Here is a 9,853-nt window from a genome sequence, read left to right as displayed (position 1 = left end):
GATAGGGCTGGACTGTTCATTGTTTATGTAGTAAAATTGATACACTGCTTAATTGGAAGGAAAAATTCAAAGCGGTTTAAAGAAAATGATAAGAAAAATTAACAATAATAATTCAAAAGCTTCAAAATGTTAAAATAACAATAGGCTTAAAACAGGCTATCATTAGACTGAGTGCGGTGATAACCGCCTCAGGTAACTGATTCCGGGTGTCATGAAAGGGCAGCAAATTCTTAATTTTTAATGCTATTATCATTTTTAATGCTGGGGAGAGGCTCTTGTGAAATGTTCTGCCTCGGGGCCCAGTCTTGGGTATTCTGCACCTTGGCTTAGACGGGCTCCAGAACAGCTTTTATCTCCCTGTTTCAATATATAAGCTGACCTGGAAGCAGAACCTCATTTGTTCCATTTTTTTTATGCAAACTGACTTAATTTGCTTAATTTACACCTCCTGAAATAGCACATGGATTGGAATGTAATTATCCTTTGGATTTAACACTTTTCCAGATTTCGTGCTACTCTGCTCAAGTCTAAAAACATACCAAAATGCACATTTGGAGATAATGTGTGCTTAGAAATGTGAGTATTAAGATAGAATACTAATTTTGTGATATGTATGTAAATATGTATGCATGTAAATGTTTCTTTAAATACACATTTTAAATACACAAACTTCTTTTTAAAAAAACAGATTAATGCAGAAATAGGATGGAGTTATGATTAAAGACAACTGAAATTGACACAGGTGAGAAATAGGCTGATTCATCCAGCCCTAACCAGAAGTCCCAACAGAAAGTAAGTGAGATTGACTTCTGAGTAGACAAGTATAGGATTAAGCTGCAAGTCACTTTTATTAAAAGGGAAAGAACAATTGCTCAGCTCGTTTCAACTGCAGCCTTGGCAGAGGCAACCAGCTTTCTTTCTCCATCTAAAAATCAGAGGTGAAAGTTTAAAAATCAATTGCGAGGTTCAGGTGAAGTAATTAAAAGTGGGCTACAATTTGGAGTAATTAAAGTTCTTTAGATTTTATTTATTGATCATCACCTTGCCAGCACCCTGCGGTAAGTGAAAAATTCATTTTCTCAGCATTTCACTTAATAAAAGATGCCAGATCCTTGCATTGAGAGCGTAAGTTTGAAGTCTGAACTTGCCACTGAAAACTGGGGTGAGGGGGGCAGGATCTACAACTGCGGCAAGGCAGCTGTTTTCGTGAATATAAAAGCATAAGAAGAGCCTGCTGGATCAGGCCAAGGAGCCATCGAGTCCAGCATCCTGTTCTCACAGTGGCCAACCAGATGCCCCAGGATGAAGCACACAAGCAGGACCTGAGTGCCACAGCACTCTCCCCACCTGCGATTCCCAGCAATTTGTACAGTGGTACCTCGGGTTACAGACGCTTCAGGTTACAGACTCCACTAACCCAGAAATAGTACCTCGTGTTTGCTTCAGGGTGAGAACAGAAATTGTGCGGCGGCAGCGGGAGGCCCATTAGCTAAAGTGGTCCCTCAGGTTAAGAACGGACCTCCAGAACAAATTAAGTTCTTAACCCAAGGTACCACTGTATTCAGAGAGATGCTGCCTCAGACAGTGGAGGCAGAAAATAGCCATCATGACTAGTAACCATTGATAGCCATTATCATCAGGGGCGTACCTGGAGGCTGGTTAGGTTGGCCTCCGCCAAGGGTGCAAGCCTAGGGGAGGAGCAAAAATCATGCCTCTCTACTCTGGCTCAGAGTGTCTAGGAGCTGCCCACATATCCACATCCTCTCCAGGTTGCCTGTCTGCTGCCCTGCCCGGCAAGGCGCACGGGCTGCTCTGGAAGCTCCATGCCAAGGGCACAAGGTAACCTAGATATGCCTCTGTTTATCATCTGATGTCAGGGACTGGACTGAAGGGGACGGCTGGGAATTGCCCTCTCCTCTTCCTTTGCTTCCCTCAGAGAAGGGTCGCCTTCCCCCCTTCTCCAGTAGTTTCAAAAGAAGAGGGAGACAGGATTGAATTGCAGCAGAACCCGGAAGGATCCGAAACCTGAGGGACCAGAGATTCACAGAAGACTGGAAGAAACTTACGAACTATTTGAAGAGCAACTGTAATCAACAAATTACGCTAGTATAGTAGGACTACAAGAAGCTTTGTAAGAAGAAACATATGAAATATTGCAAAGTAGAGAAAGAAAAGAGATATTAGATATGAGACTTAAATGTAATAGCGAAAGTAAATGTATATTAAGTGAACAGATTGGAAAATTTTCAGATGTGATTGATGGAAGTAAAAAAATGGCATACGATGTAAAAGTATGTTTAATTACTGTTGGAAATAATATGTTTAAAAAAACTTACAAAAAATTATTTAAAAAAATATGAATTGCAGCAGAACCCAGAGCTTCCAAGTTATGAGGTGTTAGGAGAAGGAGGGGAAGTGGGAGAGCTGCCAGCAGAGACGTCTGTGGAAAGCATAGAAGCCGCACCATCTCCACATACTCGGCGCTCACTTAGAATTCAAGAGCAAAGGGCTCAAAGACATTTGACTCCTGCCTGAGGCCACTCATAGGGCCACAGGCTGTTGCTGGGGAAAGAAGAGGAGGAGCGCAGAGTGAGAAGCATCATGATGGAGTTAAGGACTGGATTCTTGTCTTGCGCCACGAGAACTAAATAAAACCATAAATATGAACTTCTTTGATCCTTGATGCTGCCGAGGGAGGAAAGAATCTCCCAAGCCTGACATCCATGAATTGCTAGCCATCCAAATTGCTAGCCATCACTAGCTAAAGTGGGAGTGAATTCTATAATTTAACTATGTGCTGCATGGCAAAGTACTTTCTGTCATATGTCCTGAATCTTCCAACACTCACCTTCATTGAATGTCCATCAGTTCCAGTGTTATGAGAGGAGAAAAAACTTTTCTCCATCCACTCTCTTCATGACATGCATAATTTCATAAGCTTCCATCATAGCATCTCTTACTTGCCTTTTCTCTAAACTAAAAAGCCCTAAATGTTTGGAGGGTGGCAACATGAGAACGGGCCTTCTCTGCAGTGGCTCCCCATCTGTGGAATGCTCTTCCCAAGAAAGTTCACCTGGCGCCTTCATTATACACCTTTAGGCGCCAGGCAAAAACGTTCCTTTTTAACTAGGCCTTTGGTCGATCCAGTTTACATCCTATGTCCTTTTAAAATGTGTTGGGGGGGGGCTATTGGGTTGTTGTTTTTATTTTTATTAGGTATTTTGTGGTTTTATATCTTGATTTTATTATGTTAACTCCCTGAGACCCCCAGGTATAGGGCAGTATATTATTATTATTATTATTATTATTATTATTATTATTATTAATGTAACCTTTCCCCATAGAGTTGCTCCAACCTTGATCACTTTGGTTGCTCTTTTCTGAACATTTTCCAGCTCCATGATATCATTTTTGATGTGCTGTGACCAGAAGTGCACATGGCATTTCAAGTGTGGTCGCACCACAGATTTGTAGAAAGCATCGTTTCATGCTCCAGTTGTGAGCCTGTGGGACTAGCAACCCTCTGTTAGAATCTGGATTCTGGACAGGAAGGAACTGTTTGAGGGTTTCCCACCTGCATCTGGTTGGCCACCATGAGAAGAGGATGCTGGACAAGAAAGCAGGTTCTTCTTGTGTTCTTGTGTCCATTGCCATAAGATGACTGGTTGGTGAGAGTGGAAAAGGCTCACAGCAAACCTCTCCTATTCAACTCCCTTATTAACGCATAATGCACAGACAAAACACTTGGCTTAGTTAACTAGCCAGACTATTCAACCACCTACTAATATTGCTTTCAACCTAGATGTGGAATGACTCATGGGGAAGCCACAGGGAGACTTGTTATGGCATCTTAAAAGCTAACAGATTTATTGAGAAAGGAGATTGCATGGATGGACTAGAGCCCACTTTCTCAGATGCATGAAGTGTTGGCCTGAGCTGGCAGAGAGAGAAGGTGAGAGGGAGACATGGATGTAGAAAGGAGAGGGAGTAGATGGGGGAAAAGGCATCAGAAGACTCCTGATTTTTTGCTACAACAGCCAACATGGCAACCACCTCTAGAAGGTGGTAGCTCCCTTTGTTCCCTCTGTTCCTGTTGTCACCACAGGGGACTTATCCACACTTATATTTTGCCCTGTTCTTTCCAGGCCCAGGTCTCTGCTTAAAAGCTTCATGTCCAGACATTGGTATTTGTTTTGTTTTTGCCTGAGATATTTCCTCACAAAAACCCACTCTTCAATGCTCAGTTGGAGCAAACGTTTTCCATGGACTGCCAGAGAAAAGAAAGGACACTTGGACACAGAGCATTAAATCACAGACCATGCCTGGAAAGAGTAGAGGAAAGGTAAGTGTAGATAAGCCATTATTTGTTTATCTGCTAGACATATGGGCTGTCATTTAGGACCATTGCCTCACAAAGTGGCATACACAACAGGGATGACACATAGATAAAGTAGGCACATCAACAATGTTTCCCCAACAGTGACCAGACTGATGCCACTCAGAAGCTCAAAGGCATCAGAGTGAGGGTGGTGTGTTTATGCCCAAATCATTGGCTAATTGGAAGTGCATGAATGTTCAGTCCTTAATCATGATGGCCAATTGCCCCTGAATAGAACTGTCCTCCATGAATTGATCTAGTCATTTTTCAAAGTCATCTGTGTTTGTGGTTATATTTGTATACATGCTTGGAGGGAAAGGGTGCCAGGGAGAGCTTCTCTTTGTGAATTTGGGGACAATAAGCATGCAGAAGGGTGAAGACTGTGGGTTGTATAGGTTGCACAGCAAGTATTAGACATAAACATGCACAATAAACCTATACAGAGCCCAATTAGACTAAGCAAGCCAGGCTACTGAGCACTTACAATTATTAGAAACTGACTGCTTCATCTGCTGTTGAGGGATTCCTTACAAACAACAGCAGATGAACACCTTCATAGCTCAAGCTGACTGGCTGACACATGACACTGTTCTGGGATCTCCTGGTCTATGCTGGGTCCAACAGGGCTTCCAACTTTTGTGTGTGTGCGCGCGCACTGTATCACGCTGCACAAACTAACTGGTGCATTACTCATGCCCACATGAAACACATGTCAGGAGTCTTAAGATGCTCTTATCATAAGGAATACTCATTGATAAGAAGAAGGATCCGACTTCCGGGATAGCGCGAACGGGTAATGGCGGATTCCCTCCGAGTTCTGGAGGGAATCGGCTCCGTTAAGGACGGGTCTTGCCGTGCCGGCGACACGGGGACCCTCAGAAACCGCAGGCGCTGAAGCCTACGGACATGGAGACTCGGTGGGCACCTTAAGCGCCCTCCCCGACCCGCGAAGAGCCTTTTTAAAGGCTACGGAGGGGACCGGAGAGTGGCGTGGAGCTGAGAGTCGATCGCTGCCTTGGCGGAGCGAAGCCGCGAGCCATGACCGGAGAGCGCTATCTTTCTTCCTGAAATTTGGACTGAAAAAACAACTTGTGAGTAGAAGGAAATTTTGGCACTAAAAGTTTTATTATTGAATTCGAGTACGAGCGGGGGATGTGTTAAAAAGGAAGTCCACACTCCCCCCCCCCACCAAAAGACTCAAAGTAAGGAGAGGAGCACTAAGTCGGAAAGACTCTGGTGCTGAAAGGAAAAAGAACACTTTCATAAATTGGTTGAAAAAGTTATTTGTGCTGGAGTGAAGAGAGGGGAATCTCAGAGGTTTTGCTTTTTGGCGGACCCCCCCCGAACCCGGGCAGTGCCCTGCTTGGGAACCCGAGAGAAAAAAACAAGGCGTTTGACAGCTGTCAAAAGAGCTGTCAAACGGACGTCAGCTTGGAAATTGTGTTAAAATTGTGTTACAACTATATTGTTGGGACTAAAAGTGTTACATCGAATTGACTGGAAACAAACTAATTTTGAATAACAAAGTAACGAACTGTTGGAAAAGAACTATGATGGAAATCCCCCTAGAGGGAACTAAAGACATTGCAATGGCTGCGGAAGGAAAACTACTGGCAGAGATAAAAAAAATGTTTTCTCTGGTGGGAGCTCTGCAAGAGCAGAGCTTAGCCATGAGAGAACAACTGATGACCTTCAATCTTAAACTAAACAACTCTGTTGGTGGAGCTAACCGGATGGAAAAAGAATCTGCAGCTGTAGAAAAAGAGACAACTTTAGAACTGGGGGAAAAAGAAGAAAAAGAAGAAGGAGTTCAGGAGGAAGAGAGTAATCAAATATCTGTAACTTTTGGGAGGAAAAGAAGTGAAAAAGACAACCAATGGATTACAAATCTGCAAAGAGAGAGAAAGATGGAAGTCCCTGGAACAACTGAAACATTAAGCTACGAAAGAACGAACAAGTATGATGGAGACTTCTTCTTTAAGCTGCAACATGGGAGATTTGTTGATCCTGGACAAAGACTGTTTTTGTTTGAAAAATATGAGGAACTGGTGACAGAATTCCTTCGAGAAGAGAAGATCAATAAAAAGGACTATAAACAAAACTGCTGGAGAGTGACTAACTGGGGCCTAAGGGCCTCTGATGTGAGAAATCCGGGTTAAATCTGTTTTTTTTTCTTTTTCTTTTGGACATTAATGCGGGAAGGGGCAAAAACCGGGACAGAGGGGGAGGGGAGTGTAGGGTGGTAAAAGTCTGGGGTTTAGAATAGAAATATTATTGTTTTTTTGATTTAATATAAAGAGCAAGGAATTTATGGGAGAGAAATTAGGCCGACCTTAGAGAAACAACTTAATGTGTATAATGGATTTAAAGTAAAAATGGATAAAGGATAAACTATAAGAAAAGATATGAATAATATTTAAGAGATTTGAACAAATAACTTGCTGAGATATTTAATGAAATGGGAAGGTGGTTGGGGGGGGTGGGGGGAAGTCACGGAAAGAGGGTAATGATTGTAAGGGTATGAAACTACAGATATTCTGTTTTGTGTTTTGTGTTTATGATATATGTCTGTGTTTGTTTAAAAAAAAATTTTTGAAAATCCAATAAAAATATTTTAAAAAAAAAAAGATAAGAAGAAGGATCCATTCCTAATCTCCTCAAGAGACAAAGTTCTTCCAGATATATTCCAATAAAAGAGGCAACCTGTGGCTGAAACATCATGTTTTGAGATTTCATGGCTGGCACCAAAAACTGCAGCTCCCCAACCTCCCATCATTCTCTAATAAACTAAAAAAAAGTTTGAATAACTTCATTATAAATTCATGCTTTCAACCTACTCCTCAGCTTTATTTTTTGATAAGCAATTTTCTTCTCTCAATATTTTATCAATAAATCATGCATTCTTCATTATTACCAGGTTCCTTCCACATCTCCTCCCATCCCACTTGAGGGCTAATTGCTATTTTGGGGTGGGATTCAATCACATGCCAGCAAATTCTGGTTGCACAATTAAAATGCATTAGTACTCATGTGCAACAACCTCACTCCCCGCCCTCCAAAAAAGAAGTGGTCTTTTTCCAACAAGGAAATATGCCATATAGATATGCACTGTAAGGTATAGGATAACAACTGCTTGATGGAATGTTGTCTAACCTTTCCACAAACAAATCAGAATCAATGCACAACAAACAGCCAACATTCATATTATTTCCTTCTCTTCTCTTATTTGTTCCTTCTTGCTTCAGAAGGCATGGCATCATCACACTTTTAAAAAACAAAAAAACACCTTTCTCTGGACCTCCCACACTTTTGCTTCAACTATTGTACTATTTCTCTTCTTTCATTCATTCTGAAAGTGCCCTGAAAGTCTAGACCCTTCCCAGTGCTGCCATCCATTTCCCATCTAATTCCCTTATTAGCAATTTCTAAACCTGTTTTTCTACCTCTACGTCATGGTACCGAGCCTGCTCTGTGCAAAACCTCCAATGAACTTCTGTGTCAAGGGTGGGGAAGGTTTTTCAGCCCAAGGGCTGCATTCCCTAATGAGCAACCTTTGGGACAGGGGGCACATGCCCGTGATGGGTAGGGCCAGAGCCAAAAGTGGGAGGAGCAATCAATGTGACTTTTACAGTGGACCACATCCCAACCACACAGAAGTCATAAAATCACAGGACTGTAGACTTAGAAGGGAACCCTGAGGGTCTCAAACCAATGTCCCTGGGATTAAGAGACTTATGATTTACTGACTGAGCTAGGGGTTTGTACACAGATGCACACACACACCTCCAGCCAGACAAGCAAGCATCATCGTCACAGTTCAAGGGTGCATTCCAGCCAGAGTTCAATGGTCAGGACAAGGAGTCCTGGATGGCTGTATTTGGCCCCAGGCCTGATGTTCCCCATCCCCATCCTTTATGCTGAGAGGAGCTCATTTGTTCATAGCCTCACTTATCTTCATTCAGCTTTTGATATGGCTGGTCTCATTCCTGTGTTCGTTTCCTTCCCAGGGTTTGGCATTGTCTCCTTTTTGTTTCACTGCTAGCATCCTTCCAAAGGTAGGTGTCCTCAGTTTCCTTCTCTCATTTCCTTCATTCTGTGTACTCTTCCTCTTGCCCATCTGATTTTGGCTTTTCGTCTGTTGGACTGATGAAATCCAGTTCTATCTTTCCTGTTCTCTCTTTCTCTCCCCCGCTTACTAATATTTCCAATTGTCTTGCAGCTAGTTCTGCTTGGATGTCAAGATTGTTATCTCAAACTCAATATGTAGAAGACAGGATTGATTATATATTCCCTCCCCCTCCCCCTCCCCAAAAAATCCCTCTTTCACCTTCTCTTTGACTCTCAAATAGCAGCATAACTCTTCAGTCTTCTCAGCAAGTTAAGGGCTTGGGTGTTATCTTTGATCTTTCTCAGTTCCCATTACTGATGTAGCTTAGGTCTGCCTGTTTGTAGTATTTCTAAAATTCATGCTCTCTTATCTTCTGATTCTACCAAAGCCTTTATTCAGACCCACATTCTATCTTCTGTTGATTATTCTAATGTTTTGCTTAACAGTCTTCCTGTCTCTTAACTCAGACCTATTATATCTATTGTTAACTCTTCTGCTCACTTAGTTTTAAGTGATATTAAACTGTGTAAAAAAAAAACCGCGTTGTTTTGTAATATACTGAATGCTCCTCCCTCCAAAATAAAAATTCCCCATACAAAGCAAATTAGCATGTGCAGCGAAGGTGTTCTAGCATCTCTCAAAAAAATTAGGATTGGGGGGAGAAAGAGGGGGGAACTCCCTCACCCATCCAGGTCATTGGATTATGAACCCCTTTGCAACTGTGCTAAGCAAGCAAAACCTGCCCTAAAGGCTACACAGACACATATACCTTCCTAAAGTTTCATTTCTCAAATGGGAGATGCTGGAGCAACCAGAAGACTTCAGTCCTCCGTGCACCATAACCTAGAAAATGGCCAAGATGGGAATTGCCACTTCACACAACATATACATTTAAAGCACATCCCATTCCCACCTCAGAATCCTGGGAACTGTAGTTTGCTAAAGGTGGTGGGAAGTATAGTTCTGTGGTGGGGAACTACAGTTTCCAGGTTTCCAGGGTGGGTGGGGGACATGCTTTAAATGTATGGTATTTTCAGCTTAACCCATGCTGTCTAGACACAGGTGCAGGTGGTTTTCACCTTGTTCCACTCCTTTCCCAAAGAAAATCCACTGTTTATGGATAGATCAGAATAAATGGCAATCTGGGTGAGTTCTAAAGGTGGGGGCAGGGAGAGCAGTGGGACAAGAGAAATTTTGGATAATCCCTAAATCTATTAAAATGACCAGGTCAGAGAGTCAGAGGATACTCCTTGAACCTAAGAAAACTTTCAGGTTTCCTCTTTGCTTTGAACTCACAACTTAGAGACAGCTTTCCCCTTAGTCCTGTTCTCAACCCACCAGACTTTGAAGAAGATAGATGGAGTTGG

This window comes from Podarcis erhardii (genome assembly GCF_964252035.2).
Source record: "Podarcis erhardii genome assembly, chromosome: 7".
In the NCBI taxonomy this organism is placed as follows: Eukaryota; Metazoa; Chordata; class Lepidosauria; order Squamata; family Lacertidae; genus Podarcis; species Podarcis erhardii.
The sequence above is the reverse complement of the archived record's forward strand: the minus strand, read 5'-3'. Positions refer to the sequence as shown.